Raw genomic sequence first — 19,455 nt, forward strand, 5'->3', positions numbered from 1 at the left:
TCCTGACCCACAAGTGCCACCTCTTGCCCCACAAATGCCACTTCCTGCCCCACAAGTGCTACCTACTTCCCCACAAGTGCCACCTCCTGCCCCACATCATCCACCTCCTGCCTCACAAATGCCTCCTCCTGACCCACAATTGCCACCTGCCGCCCCACAACTTCCACCTCCCGCCCCACAAGTGCCACCTCCCGCCCCACAAGTGCCACAACCCGCCCCACAAATCCAACTCCTGACCCACAAGTGCCACCTCCCGCCCCACAAGTTCCACCTCCCGCACCACAAGTGCCACCTCCTGCCCCACAAGTGCCTCCTCCCGACCCACATGTGCATACTTCTGCCCCACAAGTGCCAGCTCCTGCCCCTCAAGTGTCACCTCTTCCCCACAAGTGCCACCTTCTGCTCCACAAGTGCCACTTCCTGCCGCACAAGTGATACCTCCAGCCCCACAACTGCCACCACCCGCCCCACAACTTCCACCTCCCGCCTCACAAGTGCAACCTCCAGGCCCACAAGTGCCACCTCCTGTTCCACAAGAATTAACTCCTGCCCCACAAGTGCCACCTCCTGCCCTTCAAGAGCCACTTCTTGCCCCACAAGTAACATTTCCTGCCCCACAAGTGCCAACCCCTGCCCAACAAGTGCTATGACCCAGCCCAAAAGTGCCAACTCCTGCCCCACTAGTGCCACCTCCCACCCCAAAATTGCCACCACCCTCCCCACAACTTCAACCTCCTTCCCCAAAACATCCACCTCCCGCCCCACAGGTGTCATCATCTGCCCCACAAGTGCCACCTCCCACCCCACAAGTGCCACCTCCCGCCCCTCAAGTGCCACACACTGCCCCACAAGTGCCGCCCCCAGCCCCGCAAGTGCCACCCCTTGCCCCACAAGTGCCACATCCCACCGCACAATTTCCACCTCTTGTTACACAAGTCCCACCTCCTGCCCAACAACAGCCTCCTCCTGCCCCACAAGTGCCACCTCGCATCCCACAAGTGCCACCTCCCACCCCACAAGTGCCACATCCCCCCCCACAAGTTCCACCTCCTGCCTTACAAGTGCCAATTCCTGCCCTACAAGTGCCAGCTCATTCCCCTGAAGTGCCAGCTCCTGTCCCACAAGTTCCACATTTTGCCACACCACTGCCACCTCCCCGCCAAAATAATCCACCTCCTGCCCCACAAGTGTCACTGACCGCCCAACTTCCTCCTCCTGACCCACAAGTGCAACCTCCTGCCCCACAAGTGCCACTTCCTGCCCCACAAGTACCTCTTCCCTCCCAACAAGTTCCAATTTCCGCCCCACAAGTGCCACCTCCTGCCTCACAAGTGCAACCTCCTGCCCCACAAATGCCACCTTTCGCCCCACAAGTGCCACCTCCCGCTCCACAACTTCCACCTCCCACTCCACAACTTCCACCTCCTGCCCCAGTAGTGCCACCTCCCGACCCACAAGTGCCACCTCCCGCCCCACAAGAGCCACCTCCTGGCTCAAAAGAGCCACCTCCCGCCCCACAACTTCCACGTAACGCCCCATAAGTTCCACCTCCTGCCCAACAAGTGCCACCTCTCGTCCCACAAGGACCACCTCCTGCCCCACAAGTGCCACCTCCTGCCCCACAAGTGCCACCTCCTGCCCAACAAGTGCCACCACCCTCCCCAAAATGCCAACTCCCGCCCCACAAGAGCCACGTCCAGCCCCACAACTTCCACCTCCTGCCCCAAAAGTGTCAACTCCTGCCCCATAAGTTCCATATCCTGCCCCACAAGTGCCACTACCTGCCCCACTAGTGCCATCTCCATTTCCACAGGTGCCACCTCCCGCCCCACAACTTCCACGTAACGCCCCATAAGTTCCACCTCCTGCCCAACAAGTGCCACCTCTCGTCCCACAAGGACCACCTCCTGCCCCACAAGTTCCACCTCTTGCCCCACAAGTGCCAAATACTTCCCCACAACTTCCACCTTCTGTCGCACTAGTGCCAACTCCAATTCCACAAGTGCCACCTCCCACACCACAAGTGCCAACTCCTGCCCCACAAGTGCCACCTCCTGCCCCAGAAGTGCCATTTCCTGCCCTACAACTTCCACCTCCTGCCCCACAAGAGCCAGTTCCAGCCCCACAAAGGCCACCTCCCGCCCCACAACTTCAACAACCCGCCATACAAGTGCCACCTCCTGCCCAACGTGTGCCACATCCTTCCCCACAAGTTCCAAATCCTGCCCCACAAGTGCAACCTCCTGCCCCACAAGTGCCAACTCCCACCACACAAGTGCCAAATCCTGCCACGCAACGTCCACCTCCTGCTCCACAAGTGCCACCTTGAACCGCACAATTGCCACCTCCTTCCCCATATCAACCACCTCCCATCCAACAAGTGCCACCTCCTGCCGCACAAGTGCCACATCATAACATTATGTGCAGTGTGGATCATTAGAAGCTTCATACTCCAGTTCCATGGAATAACAACGTTCCAAATACTCATCTCTCAGAAGAAAACTACATATCCCAGAGGACTTCGCGGCCAAAGTTAGTCATGGGAGGAGGACATATGTATAATCTCCTCCCAGGCTGGAGCTCTCTTTTTTGGGCTGGGGACCCTACAGGGCAGCTGCCCCCTGCCATTCGCAAAGGTAAATCTAGGTAACCTGTGACAGATTTTGGTGGAGATGGCGGGCATAAGCTGCTGCTTTTTAGCTTTTAGAACAAATCTCTCTTTGCTCTCAGAGAGCTTCGTTAGGGATGTGATATCTTTTCATAGCTGCTCACTGAGAACGTGACCTTGAAAGTCCAGGCAAACTGTCAACATTCAGGGGTAGCTGTAAACTCTGAGCATTGTTATCTTGCTTTTGTAAAGAAAACAAAGGGATTTCTTTCTCTCCCAGAGCACAGCTAGCTAGCTCTGACTTTTACAGTGCCTGCCAGCTACTGCCAGCTATGAGTCTGCTCTTTATTTTAGGAGCACTGCATAGGGGATTCAAAGCCATCATGTTCTTTGAAACTTACTGGCCCTTCTTAATTTATTGATTTCTTGTTATAGAATATATGCATTATACGACCAAGTAAAGGCCTGGTACTTCTACGCAATGTGGTATGATGTGAATTTTGACACTTGCATCCCAGATGAAATAGTTAATTTTAGAATGACTAATTTCACAATTGCTAATTTCACAGCAGCTAGTTTTACAAACACCACGATGTTCAATCCGGTTTCCAGGCTGCCTTATCAGATTGCCGCACAGTTTTTGAAAACCGAGTTAGTGTTCATCCTTGTGTTCATACTCATGTTCATGTTATCAGTATCAATATATATGAATGTACTCCTCTCCATTCGTTCTATGCGGAAGTCCCCTCCAAAACCAGAAAATGCTGACTGGCAGGGAATATGGAAAGGTTTAGGAAAAATCTTAGAAGCGTGGGGACCCGCAGTGTCATGGGATTTCACTCTTGAACACCTGAGGGACCCTGAGAAATTGAGTATTTGAGTCAGAGATCTAAGGAGGTAAACCACACTTGGGGTTTGGCTTATGCTTACCGTGCTCTATATACTACTACCCTGGAGAGGGAGAGTTTCCGATCTGAGGTTCAAGCCTCAAAAAAAAAAAAAATCCCCAAGTCAACTCTGATCAGTCACAGGAGGCACCAGTAACAATATCAGTTGCCCCTGCGGAAGGAAGAAATGGAAACAGGTGTCCTTGTGTCTAGGATGAGAAGAAGGAGAAGCAGAGGAGGAGGCAGCAGAAGATCCAGGTAGGGGGTCTGGATTGGCACTGAGAAATGCAAAAAAAAAAACAAAAAAAAAAACAAAAAAAAAAACTAAGAGGCATGAAGAAGAGAGTGATGAGGAGGAAATCTCTATTACCATTCATCAATCTCTGAAGATGGATGAATTCCAAGGCTCAAGAAAGGAGTTTACATGGCATCAAAATGAAGGTCTCTTGCCTGATTGATTTGCTGCTGGGACAACGGGGCCAACAGCCTGTCTCTAGCTGGTAATGAATCTCACCAACTAGGAAGCATTGCCAGAGACCCAGCTATCGACAGAGAGATTAGCAGATGTTTGGATGGAGCTGGCACCCTCTGGACTGTTAACAGCCGTGAGGGAAATGTAACCCTTCAAGGATGCTTTGAAGCCTCAGACTATTAAGTGGGATACCATCGAAAAAGGTATCCAGTACCTGAGGGAAATGACCGTGGTGGAAATGTTGTATGACCCTGATCCACAAGACCGTGATCCTGAGAGAGTGAGGACCAAGCCTAGCATGTGGCAGAAACTCACAAGTACAGCACCAGAAAGATATGCACACACACTGGCAACGACATTTGGAAGATCTGAGGAACAAGAGAGAAGACCCCGAGTTTTTGAACTGATTATGACACTTCAAAACTATGAAGAGCAGCTCCCCCCAGTACGCACCGCAGTTTCTGCCATCTCACGAGTAGAAGACTGATAGATGAAATGCACAAGAAACTATTTCCATCGACTAATTGTGATGGTCGAGTAGTAGTATCAGAAACGACTGATGAAGGTCAGTCTCCATACGGGTCACCAGGTCTAGTGAAGGACCTGATCAAAATATTCCAATCCTACTCTTCACCTGTATCATCAAAAGTTTCAGCTATTAGACACACGTGCTTTCCAGCTCAAGCAAGGAACAACAGTAAGATTGCACAGCGTGTTTCCATGTGGTGCTACCTACGGGACCACAGAGAAGACATGAGGAAGTGGCACGACCAGCCTACTCCTGTACTGCGAGCACGGGTGAGAGAACTACAAAACAGACCAACCACCAGTGGAGTTGCTCCATTCATCACAGGTAACCCATAGAGGGGCCCTGCCCTCAGTCTTGGCGGGGAGAGGGATAATAAGAGCTTATTGGACTGTGTGGATTAAATGGTCTGGCCCAACAGAACCACAGAACCACTGCTGGATACCGGTGCAAAGTGCACTCTAATGCCCTCGAATCACAAAGGGACAGAATCAATCAAACAGAATCAATGGAGTGACTGGGGGCTCTCAAGAATTGACTGTGTTGGAGGCCGAAATAAGCCTCACTGGTAAAGACTGGCAAAAACATCCTATTGTGACTGGCCCAGTGGCTCCATGTGTCCACTAGTGCCACCTCCCGCCCCACAAGTGCCAAATCCTGCCCTTCAACTTCCACCTCCTGCTCCACAAGTGCCACCTCCTGCCCCACATCATCCACCCCCTGCGCCACAAGTGCCAATTCCTGCCCTACAAGTGCCAGCTCATTCCCCTGAAGTGCCAGCTCCTACCCCACAAGTGTCACTGACCGCCCAACTTCCACCTCCCGCTCCACAACTTCCACCTCCTGCCCCACATGTGCCACCTCCCGCCCTACAACTTCCACCTCCTGCCCAACAAGTGCCACCTCTCGTCCCACAAGGACCACCTCCTGCCCCACAAGTGCCACCTCTTGCCCCACAAGTGCCAAATACTTCCCCACAACTTCCACCTTCTGCCGCACTAGTGCCAACTCCAATTCCACAAGTGCCATTTCTTGCCCCACAAGTGCCACCTCCTGCCCCACAAGTGCCATTTCCTGCCCTACAACTTCCACCTCCTGCCCCACAAGAGCCAGTTCCAGCCCCCCAAATGCCACCTCCTGCCCCACAACTTCAACATCCCGCCATACAAGTGCCACCTCCTGCCCAACGTGTGCCACATCCTGCCCCACAAGTGCCACCTCCTGCCCCACAAGTGCCACCTCCCGCCCCACAAGTGCCACCTGTCACCCTGCAAGTCCAGCTCCTCTCGCCCCACAAGTGCCAGCTCATGCTTCACAAGTGCCAGCTCCTGCCCCACATCATCAACTTCCTGCCCCACAAGTGCCACCTCCAACCCCACAAAGACAGCCTCCTGCCCCACATCATCCACCTCCTGCCCCACAAGTGCCAATTCCTGCCCCACAATTGCCAGCTCATGCCCCACAAGTGCCAGCACCTGCCCCACAAGTGCCACCTCTTGCCCAACAGGTGCCACCTCCTGCCCCACAAATGCCAAATCCTGCCCTGCAACTTCCAACTCCTGCCCCACAAGTGCCAATTCCTGCCCCACAAGTTCTAGCTCATGCTTCACAAGTGCCAGCTCCTGCCCCACATCATCCACTTCCTGCTCACATGTGCCACCTCCTGTCCGACAAAGACCACCTCCTGCCCCACATCATCCACCCCCTGCCCCACAAGTGCCACCTCCTGCCCCACATCATCCACCCCCTGCCCCACAAGTGCCACCTCCTGCCCCACAAGGACCACACCCTGCACCAAAAGTGCCAATTCCTGCCCCACAAGTGCCAGCACCTGCCCAACAAGAGCCACTTCCTGCCCCACAAGTACCTCTTCCCTCACAACAAGTTCCAATTTCCGCCCCACAAGTGCCACTACCTGCCCCACAAATGCAACCTCCTGCCCCACAAGTGCCACCTTTCGCCCCACAAATGCCACCTCCCGCTCCACAACTTCCACCTCCTGCCCCACAAGTGCCACCTCCCGACCCACAAGTGCCACCTCACGCCCAACATCTACCACCTCCCACCCCACAACTTCCATCTCCAGGCCCACAAGTGCCACTTCCTGCCTCAAAAGAGCCACCTCCCGCCTCACAACTTCCACGTAACGTCCCATAAGTTCCACCTCCTGCCCCACAAGTGCCAACTCCTGCCCCACATGTTCCACCTACCACCCCACAAATTCCAACTCCTGCCCCACAAGTGCCAGCTCCTGCCCGACAAGAGCCACTTCCTGCCCCACAAGTTCCAACTCTCGTCTAACAAGTGCCACCTCCTGCCCAACATTTACCACCTCCCGCTCCACAAGTGCCACCTCCTGCCCAACAAGTGCCATTTCTTATCCCACATGTTCCAACTCCTGCCCCACAGGTGCCATTTCCTGCCCCACAAGTACCACCTCCTGTCCCACATTTACCAACTCCTGCCCCACAAGTGCCATTTCCTGCCCCACATCTGTTGCATACCACCCCACAAATTCCACCTCCCGCCACACAAGTGCCACCTCCCGCTTCACAACTTCCACATCCTGCCCTACAAGTGCCACCTCCCGCCATAAAATACCACCTCCCGTCCCTCTATCACCACCTCCTGCCCCACAAGTTACACCCCCACCCCACAGGTACCAACACCTGCCCCACAAGTACCACCTCCTGCAAACAAATGCCATTTCTTAAACCACAGGTCCAAACTCCTGCCCCACAAGAGCCACCTCCTGTCTCACAAGTGCAACCTCCCGCCCCACAACTTCCACAACCTGCCCCACAAGTGCCACCTCCCGTCACTCAACTTCCAACTCCCGCCCCACAAGTGCCACCTCCCGCCCTACAACTTCCACCTCCCGCACCACAACTTCCACCTCCTGCCTCACAAGTTCCACATCCCGCCCCACAACTTCATTCTCCCGCCCAACAACTTCCAACTCCTGGCCCACAAGTGCGACCTCCTGCCCCACCATTACCACCTCCTGCCCCACAGTTTCCACCTCCTGCCCCACAAGTGCCACAACCTGCTCCACAATTTCAACGTCCTGCCATACAAGTGCCACATTCTGCCCAACAAGTGTAGGCTCCTGCTCCACAAGTGCCACCTCCCGAACCACAACCTCAACCTCTGGCCCCACAAGTCCCACCTCCCGCCCCACAAGTGCCACATCCCGCCCCACAAGTGCCACCACCCGCCCCACAAGTGCCACCTTCTGTTCCACAACTTCCACCTCCTGCCCCACAAGTTATAACTCCTGCCCCACAAGTGTTGCATTTTGCCCCACAAGTGCCACCTCCCGCCTCACAAGTGCCACCTCCCGACCCACAAGTGCCAACTCCTGCCCCGCAACTTCCATCTCCTGCTCCACAAGTGCCACCTCGAACCGCACAATTGCAACCTCCTTCCCCATATCAACCACCTCCCATCCAACAAGTGCCACCTCCTGCCCCACAAGTGCCAATTCCTGCCCCACAAGTGCCAGCTCATGCTTCACAAGTGCCAGCTCCAGCCCCTCATCATCCACCTCCTGCTCCACAAGTGCCACCTCCTGCCCCACAATGACCACCTCCTGCCCCACATCATCCACCCCCTGCGCCACAAGTGCCAATTCCTGCCCTACAAGTGCCAGCTCATTCCCCTGAAGTGCCAGCTCCTGCCCCACAAGTGTCACTGACCGCCCAACTTCCTCCTCCTGACACACAACTGCAACCTCCTGCCCCACAAGTGCCACCTCCCGCCCTACAACTTCCACCTCCCGCTCCACAACTTCCACCTCCTGCCCCACAAGTGCCACCTCCCGCCCTACAACTTCCATCTCCTGGCTCACAAGTTCCACCTCCTGCCTAAAAAGAGCGACGTCCTGCCCCACAACTTCCTCGTAACGTCCCATAAGTTCCACCTCCTGCCCCACAAGTGTCAACTCCTGCCCCATAAGTTCCATATCCCACCCCACAAGTGCCACTACCTGCCCCACTAGTGCCATCTCCATTTCCATAGGTGCCACCTCCCGCCCCACAACTTCCACGTAACGCCCCATAAGTTCCACCTCCTGCCCAACAAGTGCCACCTCTCGTCCCACAAGGACCACCTCCTGCCCCACAAGTGCCACCTCTTGCCCCACAAGTGCCAAATACTTCCCCACAACTTCCACCTTCTGCCGCACTAGTGCCAACTCCAATTCCACAAGTGCCACCTCCCACACCACAAGTGCCACCACCTGACCCACAAGTGCCAACTCCTGCCCCACAAGTGCCATTTCTTGCCCCACAAGTGCCACCTCCTGCCCCACAAGTGCCATTTCCTGCCCTACAACTTCCACCTCCTGCCCCACAAGAGCCAGTTCCAGCCCCACAAATGCCACCTCCCGCCCCACAACTTCAACATCCCGCCATACAAGTGCCAACTCCTGCCCAACGTGTGCCACATCCTGCCCCACAAGTGCCAAATCCTGCCCCGCAACTTTTACCTCCTGCTCCACAAGTGCCAACTCCTGCCCCACATCATCCACCTCCTGCCCCACAAGTGCCACCTCCAGCCCCACAAGTGCCACATCCCTCCCCACAAGTGCCACCTCCCGACCCACAACATCCACCCCCTCCCCTCAAGTTACATCTCCTGCCCCACAAGTGCCAACACCTGACCCACAAGTGCCACCTCCTGCCCCACAACTTTACATTTCGCCCCACAATTTCCACCTCCTGTCTTACAAGTTCCACTTCCTGCCCCACAAGTGCCAGCTCAGGCTTCACAAGTGCCAGCTCCTGCACCACATCATCCACTTCCCGCCCCACAAGTGCCACCTCCTGCCCAACAATTGCCATTTCTTACCCCACAGGTTCCAACTCCTGTCCCACATGTGCCAACTCCTGCCCCACAAGTGCCATTTCCTGCCCCACAACTTCCACCTCCCGCCCCAGAAGTGCCAGTTCCTGTCCCACAAGTGCCACCTACCACGCCACAAATTCCACCTCCTGCCCCACAATGACCACCTCCTGCCCCACAATGACCACCTCCTGCCCCACAAGTGCCAATTCCTGCCCTACAAGTGCCAGCTCATTCCCCTGAAGTGCCAGCTCCTGCCCCACAAGTGCCACATTTTGCCACACCACTGCCACCTCCCCCCCCAAATAATCCACCTCCTGCCCCACAAGTGTCACTGACCGCAACTTCCTCCTCCTGACCCACAAGTGCAACCTCCTGCCCCACAACTTCAACATCCCGCCACACAAGTGCCGACTCCTGCCCAACGTGTGCCACATCCTGCCCCACAAGTGCCAACTCCTGCCCCACATCGTCCACCTCCCACCCAACAAGTGCCACCTCCTGCCCCACAAGTGCCAATTCCTGCCCCACATGTGCCAGCTCTTGCCCCACAAGTGCCAGGTCCTGTCCCACATCATCCACCTTCTGCCCCACAAGTGCCACCTCCTGCCCCACAACGACCACCTCCTGCCCCACATCATCCACCCCCTGCACCACAAGTGCCAATTCATGCCCTACAAGTGCCAGCTCACTCCCCTGAAGTGCCAGCTCCTGCCCCACAATGCCACCTCCTGTCCCACATGTGCTAACTCCTGCCCCACATCATCCACCCCCTGCGCCACAAGTGCCAATTCCTGCCCTACAAGTGCCAGCTCATTCCCCTGAAGTGCCAGCTCCTGCCCCACAAGTGTCACTGACCGCCCAACTTCCTCCTCCTGACACACAACTGCAACCTCCTGCCCCACAAGTGCCACCTCCCGCCCTACAACTTCCATCTCCTGGCTCACAAGTTCCACCTCCTGCCTAAAAAGAGCCACGTCCTGCCCCACAACTTCCTCGTAACGTCCCATAAGTTCCACCTCCTGCCCCACAAGTGCCAACTCCTGCCCAACAAGTGCCACCACCCTCCCCAAAATGCCAACTCCCGCCCCACAAGTGCCACGTCCAGCCCCACAACTTCCACCTCCTGCCCAAAAAACAAAAACTTATGGGGCAGGAGTGCCAGCTCCTGCACCACATCATCCACTTCCTACCCACAATTGCCAATTCCTGCCCCACAAGTGCCAGTTCATGCCCCACAAGTGCCAGATCCTGCCCCACAAGTGCCACCTCCCGCCAAACAACTGACACCTCCTGCCCCACAAGTGCCACCTCCTGCCCTACAAGTGCCACCTTCTGTTCCAACACATCCACCTCCTGCCCCACAAGTTATAACTACTGCCCCACAAGTGTTGCATTTTGCCCCACAAGTGCCACCTCCCGCTCCACAAGTGCCACCTCCCGACCCACAAGTGCCAATTCCTGCCCCAGATCATTCACCTCCTGCCCCACAAGTGCCACCTCCCGACCCACAAGTGCCTACTCCTGCCCCGCAACTTCCATCTCCTGCTCCACAAGTGCCACCTCGAACCGCACAATTGCCACCTCCATCCCCATATCAACCACCTCCCATCCAACAAGTGCCACCTCCTGCCCAACAAGTGCCAATCCCTGCCCCACAAGTGCCAGCTCATGCTTCACAAGTGCCAGCTCCTGCCCCTCATCATACAACTCCTGCCCCACAAGTGCCACCTCCCTGCTCACGAGTGCCACATCCCGCCCCACATGTACCACCTCCTGCATCACAACTTCCACATCCCGCCCCACATGTACCACCTCCTGCATCACAACTTCCACATCCCGCCCCACATGTACCACCTCCTGCATCACAACTTCCACCTCCCGCCCCACAAGTTCCACCTCCTCCTCACAAGTGCCACCTCCCGCCCCACAAGCGCCACCTCCCTCTCCACAAACTCCACCTCCCACGCACAAGTGCCACATCCTGCCCCACAAGTGTCAACTCCTGCCCCACAAGTGCCACCTTCCGCCCCACAAGTGCATCCTCACACCCCAACAGTGCCAACTTACGCCCCACAAGTGACACCTCACGCCCCACAACTTCCACATCCCGCCCCACAAGTGCCACCACCTGACCCACAAGTGCCAACTCCTGCCCCACTAATGCAACTACCTGCCCCACAAGTGCCAACTCGCGCCCCACAAGTGCCAACTCCTGCCCCACAAGTTCTACCTCCTGCCTTACAAGTGCCACCCCCTGCCTCACAGCTTCCACCTCCCGCCCCACAAATGCCACCTCCTGCCCTACAAGTGCCACCTCAGGCCCCACAAGTGCCCCCTCCCGCTCCACAAGTGCCACGTCCTGCCCCACAAGTGCCATCTCCCGCCCCACAAGGGCCAAATCCTGCCACGCAACTTCCACCTCCTGCCCCACATCATCCACCTCCCACCCCACAAGTGCCACCTCCTGTGGCTCAAGTGCCAATTCCAGCCCTAAAAGTGCCAGCTCATGCTTCACAATTGCCAGCTCCTGCCCCACATCACCCACCTCCTGCCCCACAAGTGCCACCTCCTATCCCACAAGTTTAACCTCCAGACACACAAGTGCCATCTCCCGCCCCACAAGTGCCACCTCCTTCCCCACAAGTGCCACCTCCCGCCCCACAAGTTTAACCTCCAGACACACAAGTGCCACGTCCTGCCCCACAAGTGCCATCTCCCTCCCCACACGTGCCAAATCCTGACGCGGAACTTCCACCTCCTGCTCCACAAGTGCCATCTCCTGCCCCACAAGTGCCACCTCCCGCCCCTCTATGGCCACCACCTGCCCCACAAGTTACACCTCTTGCCCCACAAGTTACACCTCTTGCCCCACAACGTCGACCCCCGCCCCACATGTGCCACCACTTGACCCACAAGTGCCAACTCCTGCCCCAAAAGTGTTACCTCTCGCCCCACAGCTTCAACCTCCAGCCACACAAGTGCCAACTCCTGCCCAACAAGTGCCACCTCCCGCCCCACAAGTGCCACCTCCTGCCCCACTACTTCCACGTCACACCCCAAATCTTCTTACCTTCCACCCCACAAGTGCCACCTCCTGCCCAAAACCTTCAACCTACTGCCCCACAACTGCCACTTCCCACCCAGCAATTGCCACCCCCCGCCCCACAAGTGCCTCCTCCCACCCACAAGTGCCAACCCTTACCCCACAAGTGCCAACTCCTGCCCCACATCATCCACCAACTGCCCCACAAGTGCCACCTCCTGCACCACAAGTGCCACCTCCCGACCCACAACTTCCAGCTCCTGCCCCAATAGTGCCAGCTCCCGGCCCACAATTGCCACCTCCTGCCCCACAACTTCCATCTCCCACTCCACAAGTGCCACCTACTGCACAACAAATACAATCTCCTGCCCCATAAGTGCCATCTCCTGCCCCACAGGTGCCACCTACTGTTCCACATCATCCACCTCCTTCCCCACATCATCCACCTCCTGTTCCACAAATGCCACCTCCTGACCCACAACTTCCACCTCCTGCCCCACAAGTGCCACCTTCTGCCCCACAAGTGCCTCCTCCTGCCACACAAGTGCCACCTCCTGCCCCACATCATCCACCTCCTGCCCCACATCATCCACCTCCTGCCCCACATCATCCACCTCCTGCCCCACATCATCCACCTCCTCCTGACCCACAATTGCCACCTGCCGCCCCACAACTTCCACCTCACGCCCCACAAGTGCCACCTCCCGACCCGCATGTGCCACAACCCGCCCCACAAATCCAACTCCTGACCCACAAGTGCCACCTCCCGACCCACATGTGCCAACTTCTGCCCCACAAGTGCCAGCTCCTGCCCCTCAAGTGTCACCTCTTCCCCACAAGTGCCACCTTCTGCTCCACAAGTGCCACTTCCTGCCGCACAAGTGATACCTCCAGCCCCACAACTGCCACCACCCGCCCCACAACTTCCACCTCCCGCCTCACAAGTGCAACCTCCAGGCCCACAAGTGCCACCTCCAGACCCACAAGAATTAACTCCTGCCCCACAAGTGCCACCTCCTGCCCTTCAAGAGCCACTTCTTGCCCCACAAGTAACATTTCCTGCCCCACAAGTGCCAACCCCTGCCCAACAAGTGCTATGACCCAGCCCAAAAGTGCCAACTCCTGCCCCACTAGTGCCACCTCCTGCCCCACAAGTGCCACCACCCTCCCCACAACTTCAACCTCCTTCCCCAAAACATCCACCTCCCGCCCCACAGGTGTCATCATCTGCCCCACAACTGCCACATCCCGCCGCACAAGTGCCACCTCCTGCCCCACAAGTGCCACCTCCCACCCAACAAGTGCCACCTCCAGCCCCACCACTTCCACCGCCCGCCCCACAAGTACCACCTCCTGACCCACAAGTGCCACTACGTGACCCACAATTGCCACCTCCCGTCTCACAATTGCAACTCTCGCCCAACAAGTACCACCTCCTGCCCCACAATTGCCACCACCCCCCCAACAAGTGCCACCTCCCGCCCCACAAGTACCACATCCCACCCCACAAGTGCAACCTCCTGCCCCACAAGTGCCAACTCTCGCCCCACAAGTGCCAACTCCTGCCCCACAACATCCACCTCACGCTCCAAAAGTGCCACCTCCTGCCCCACAAGTGCTACTTCCTGCCTTACAAGTGCCACTTCCCGCTGCACAAGTGACACCTCCAGCCCCACAGCTGCCACAACCCGCCCCACAACTTCCACATCCCGCCTCACAACTGCAAGCTCCTGCCCCACAATTGCCACCTCCTACCACACAAGTGCCAACTCCTGCCCCACAAGTGCCACCTCATGTCCCTCAATTTTCACCTTATGCCCCAAAAGTGCCACCTCCCGCCCAACAAGTGCAACATCTCGCCCCACTAGTGCCACGTCCCATCCCAAAATTGCTACCTCCTGCCCACATCATCCACCTCCTGTTCCACAAATGTCACCTCCTGACCCACAACTTCCACCTCCTGCCCCACAAGTGCCACCTTCTGCCTCACAAGTGCCACCCCTTGCCCCACAAGTGCCACATCCCACCGCACAATTTCCACCTCTTGTTACACAAGTCCCACCTCCCGCCCAACAACAGCCTCCTCCTGCCCCACAAGTGCCACCTCCTGCCCCACAAGTGCCACCTCCCACCCCACAAGTGCCACGTCCTTCCCAATTGCCACGTCCTGTCCCACAAGTGCCACCTCCTGCCGTACAAGTGCCACCCTCTGCCCCACAATTGCCACTTCTTGCCCCACAATTGCCAATTCTTGCCCCACAACTTCCACCTCCCACCCCATAACTTCCACCTCCCGTCCCACAGCTTCCACATCCTGCCCCACAAGTGCCCGATCCTGCCCCAGAAGTACCACCACCTGACCCACAAGTGCCAACTCCTGCCCCACAAGTGCCACCTCGCATCCCGCAAGTGCCACATCCCGCCCCACAAGTTCCACCTCCTGCCTTACAAGTGCCAATTCCTGCCCTACAAGTGCCAGCTCATTCCCCTGAAGTGCCAGCTCCTGCCCCACAAGTGCCACAGTTTGCCACACCACTGCCACCTCCCCCCCCCAAATAATCCACCTCCTGCCCCACAAGTGTCACTGACCACCCAACTTCAACCTCCTGACCCACAAGTGCCACCTCTTGCCCCACAAATGCCACTTCCTGCCCCACAAGTGCTACCTACTTCCCCACAAGTGCCACCTCCTGCCCCACATCATCCACCTCCTGCCTCACAAATGCCTCCTCCTGACCCACAATTGCCACCTGCCGCCCCACAACTTCCACCTCCCGCCCCACAAGTGCCACCTCCCGCCCCACAAGTGCCACAACCCGCCCCACAAATCCAACTCCTGACCCACAAGTGCCACCTCCCGCCCCACAAGTTCCACCTCCCGCACCACAAGTGCCACCTCCTGCCCCACAAGTGCCACCTCCCGACCCACATGTGCCAACTTCTGCCCCACAAGTGCCAGCTCCTGCCCCTCAAGTGTCACCTCTTCCCCACAAGTGCCACCTTCTGCTCCACAAGTGCCACTTCCTGCCGCACAAGTGATACCTCCAGCCCCACAACTGCCACCACCCGCCCCACAACTTCCACCTCCCGCCTCACAAGTGCAACCTCCAGGCCCACAAGTGCCACCTCCAGATCCACAAGAATTAACTCCTGCCCCACAAGTGCCACCTCCTGCCCTTCAAGAGCCACTTCTTGCCCCACAAGTAACATTTCCTGCCCCACAAGTGCCAACCCCTGCCCAACAAGTGCTATGACCCAGCCCAAAAGTGCCAACTCCTGCTCCACTAGTGCCACCTCCTGCCCCACAAGTGCCACCACCCCTCCCCACAACTTCAACCTCCTTCCCCAAAACATCCACCTCCCGCCCCACAGGTGTCATCATCTGCCCCACAAGTGCCACCTCCCACCCCACAAGTGCCACCTCCCGCCCCTCAAGTGCCACACACTGCCCCACAAGTGCCGCCCCCAGCCCCGCAAGTGCCACCCCCTGCCCCACAAGTGCCACATCCCACCGCACAATTTCCACCTCTTGTTACACAAGTCCCACCTCCCGCCCAACAACAGCCTCCTCCTGCCCCACAAGTGCCACCTCGCATCCCACAAGTGCCACCTCCCACCCCACAAGTGCCACATCCCCCCCCACAAGTTCCACCTCCTGCCTTACAAGTGCCAATTCCTGCCCTACAAGTGCCAGCTCATTCCCCTGAAGTGCCAGCTCCTGTCCCACAAGTTCCACATTTTGCCACACCACTGCCACCTCCCCGCCAAAATAATCCACCTCCTGCCCCACAAGTGTCACTGACCGCCCAACTTCCTCCTCCTGACCCACAAGTGCAACCTCCTGCCCTACAAGTGCCAGCTCCTGCCCCACAAGAGCCACATCCTGCCCCACAAGTACCTCTTCCCTCCCAACAAGTTCCAATTTCCGCAACACAAGTGCCACCTCCTGCCTCACAAGTGCAACCTCCTGCCCCACAAATGCCACCTTTCGCCCCACAAGTGCCACCTCCCGCTCCACAACTTCCACCTCCCACTCCACAACTTCCACCTCCTGCCCCAGTAGTGCCACCTCCCGACCCACAAGTGCCACCTCCCGCCCCACAAGAGCCACCTCCTGGCTCAAAAGAGCCACCTCCCGCCCCACAACTTCCACGTAACGCCCCATAAGTTCCACCTCCTGCCCAACAAGTGCCACCTCTCGTCCCACAAGGACCACCTCCTGCCCCACAAGTGCCACCTCTTGCCCCACAAGTGCCACCTCCTGCCCAACAAGTGCCACCACCCTCCCCAAAATGCCAACTCCCGCCCCACAAGAGCCACGTCCAGCCCCACAACTTCCACCTCCTGCCCCAAAAGTGTCAACTCCTGCCCCATAAGTTCCATATCCTGCCCCACAATTGCCACTACCTGCCCCACTAGTGCCATCTCCATTTCCACAGGTGCCACCTCCCGCCCCACAACTTCCACGTAACGCCCCATAAGTTCCACCTCCTGCCCAACAAGTGCCACCTCTCGTCCCACAAGGACCACCTCCTGCCCCACAAGTTCCACCTCTTGCCCCACAAGTGCCAAATACTTCCCCACAACTTCCACCTTCTGTCGCACTAGTGCCAACTCCAATTCCACAAGTGCCACCTCCCACACCACAAGTGCCAACTCCTGCCCCACAAGTGCCACCTCCTGCCCCAGAAGTGCCATTTCCTGCCCTACAACTTCCACCTCCTGCCCCACAAGAGCCAGTTCCAGCCCCACAAAGGCCACCTCCCGCCCCACAACTTCAACAACCCGCCATACAAGTGCCACCTCCTGCCCAACGTGTGCCACATCCTTCCCCACAAGTTCCAAATCCTGCCCCACAAGTGCAACCTCCTGCCCCACAAGTGCCAACTCCCACCACACAAGTGCCAAATCCTGCCACGCAACGTCCACCTCCTGCTCCACAAGTGCCACCTTGAACCGCACAATTGCCACCTCCTTCCCCATATCAACCACCTCCCATCCAACAAGTGCCACCTCCTGCCGCACAAGTGCCACATCATAACATTATGTACAGTGTGGATCATTAGAAGCTTCATACTCCAGTTCCATGGAATAACAACGTTCCAAATACTCATCTCTCAGAAGAAAACTACATATCCCAGAGGACTTCGCGGCCAAAGTTAGTCATGGGAGGAGGACATATGTATAATCTCCTCCCAGGCTGGAGCTCTCTTTTTTGGGCTGGGGACCCTACAGGGCAGCTGCCCCCTGCCATTCGCAAAGGTAAATCTAGGTAACCTGTGACAGATTTTGGTGGAGATGGCGGGCATAAGCTGCTGCTTTTTAGCTTTTAGAACAAATCTCTCTTTGCTCTCAGAGAGCTTCGTTAGGGATGTGATATCTTTTCATAGCTGCTCACTGAGAACGTGACCTTGAAAGTCCAGGCAAACTGTCAAAATTCAGGGGTAGCTGTAAACTCTGAGCATTGTTATCTTGCTTTTGTAAAGAAAACAAAGGGATTTCTTTCTCTCCCAGAGCACAGCAGGCTAGCTCTGACTTTTACAGTGCCTGCCAGCTACTGCCAGCTATGAGTCTGCTCTTTATTTTAGGAGCACTGCATAGGGGATTCAAAGCCATCATGTTCTTTGAAACTTACTGGCCCTTCTTAATTTATTGATTTCTTGTTATAGAATATATGCATTATACGACCAAGTAAAGGCCTGGTACTTCTACGCAATGTGGTATGATGTGAATTTTGACACTTGCATCCCAGATGAAATAGTTAATTTTAGAATGACTAATTTCACAATTGCTAATTTCACAGCAGCTAGTTTTACAAACACCACGATGTTCAATCCAGTTTCCAGGCTGCCTTATCAGATTGCCGCACAGTTTTTGAAAACCGAGTTAGTGTTCATCCTTGTGTTCATACTCATGTTCATGTTATCAGTATCAATATATATGAATGTACTCCTCTCCATTCGTTCTATGCGGAAGTCCCCTCCAAAACCAGAAAATGCTGACTGGCAGGGAATATGGAAAGGTTTAGGAAAAATCTTAGAAGCGTGGGGACCCGCAGTGTCATGGGATTTCACTCTTGAACACCTGAGGGACCCTGAGAAATTGAGTATTTGAGTCAGAGATCTAAGGAGGTAAACCACACTTGGGGTTTGGCTTATGCTTACCGTGCTCTATATACTACTACCCTGGAGAGGGAGAGTTTCCGATCTGAGGTTCAAGCCTCAAAAAAAAAAAAAATCCCCAAGTCAACTCTGATCAGTCACAGGAGGCACCAGTAACAATATCAGTTGCCCCTGTGGAAGGAAGAAATGGAAACAGGTGTCCTTGTGTCTAGGATGAGAAGAAGGAGAAGCAGAGGAGGAGGCAGCAGAAGATCCAGGTAGGGGGTCTGGATTGGCACTGAGAAATGCAAAAAAAAAAACAAAAAAAAAACAAAAAAAAAAAAACTAAGAGGCATGAAGAAGAGAGTGATGAGGAGGAAATCTCTATTACCATTCATCAATCTCTGAAGATGGATGAATTCCAAGGCTCAAGAAAGGAGTTTACATGGCATCAAAATGAAGGTCTCTTGCCTGATTGATTTGCTGCTGGGACAACGGGGCCAACAGCCTGTCTCTAGCTGGTAATGAATCTCACCAACTAGGAAGCATTGCCAGAGACCCAGCTATCGACAGAGAGATTAGCAGATGTTTGGATGGAGCTGGCACCCTCTGGACTGTTAACAGCCGTGAGGGAAATGTAACCCTTCAAGGATGCTTTGAAGCCTCAGACTATTAAGTGGGATACCATCGAAAAAGGTATCCAGTACCTGAGGGAAATGACCGTGGTGGAAATGTTGTATGACCCTGATCCACAAGACCGTGATCCTGAGAGAGTGAGGACCAAGCCTAGCATGTGGCAGAAACTCACAAGTACAGCACCAGAAAGATATGCACACACACTGGCAACGACATTTGGAAGATCTGAGGAACAAGAGAGAAGACCCCGAGTTTTTGAACTGATTATGACACTTCAAAACTATGAAGAGCAGCTCCCCCCAGTACGCTCCGCAGTTTCTGCCATCTCACGAGT

This window comes from Coturnix japonica, chromosome 34, assembly GCF_054131305.1.
Source record: "Coturnix japonica strain WE chromosome 34, WE-NBRP24, whole genome shotgun sequence".
NCBI lineage: Eukaryota > Metazoa > Chordata > Aves > Galliformes > Phasianidae > Coturnix > Coturnix japonica.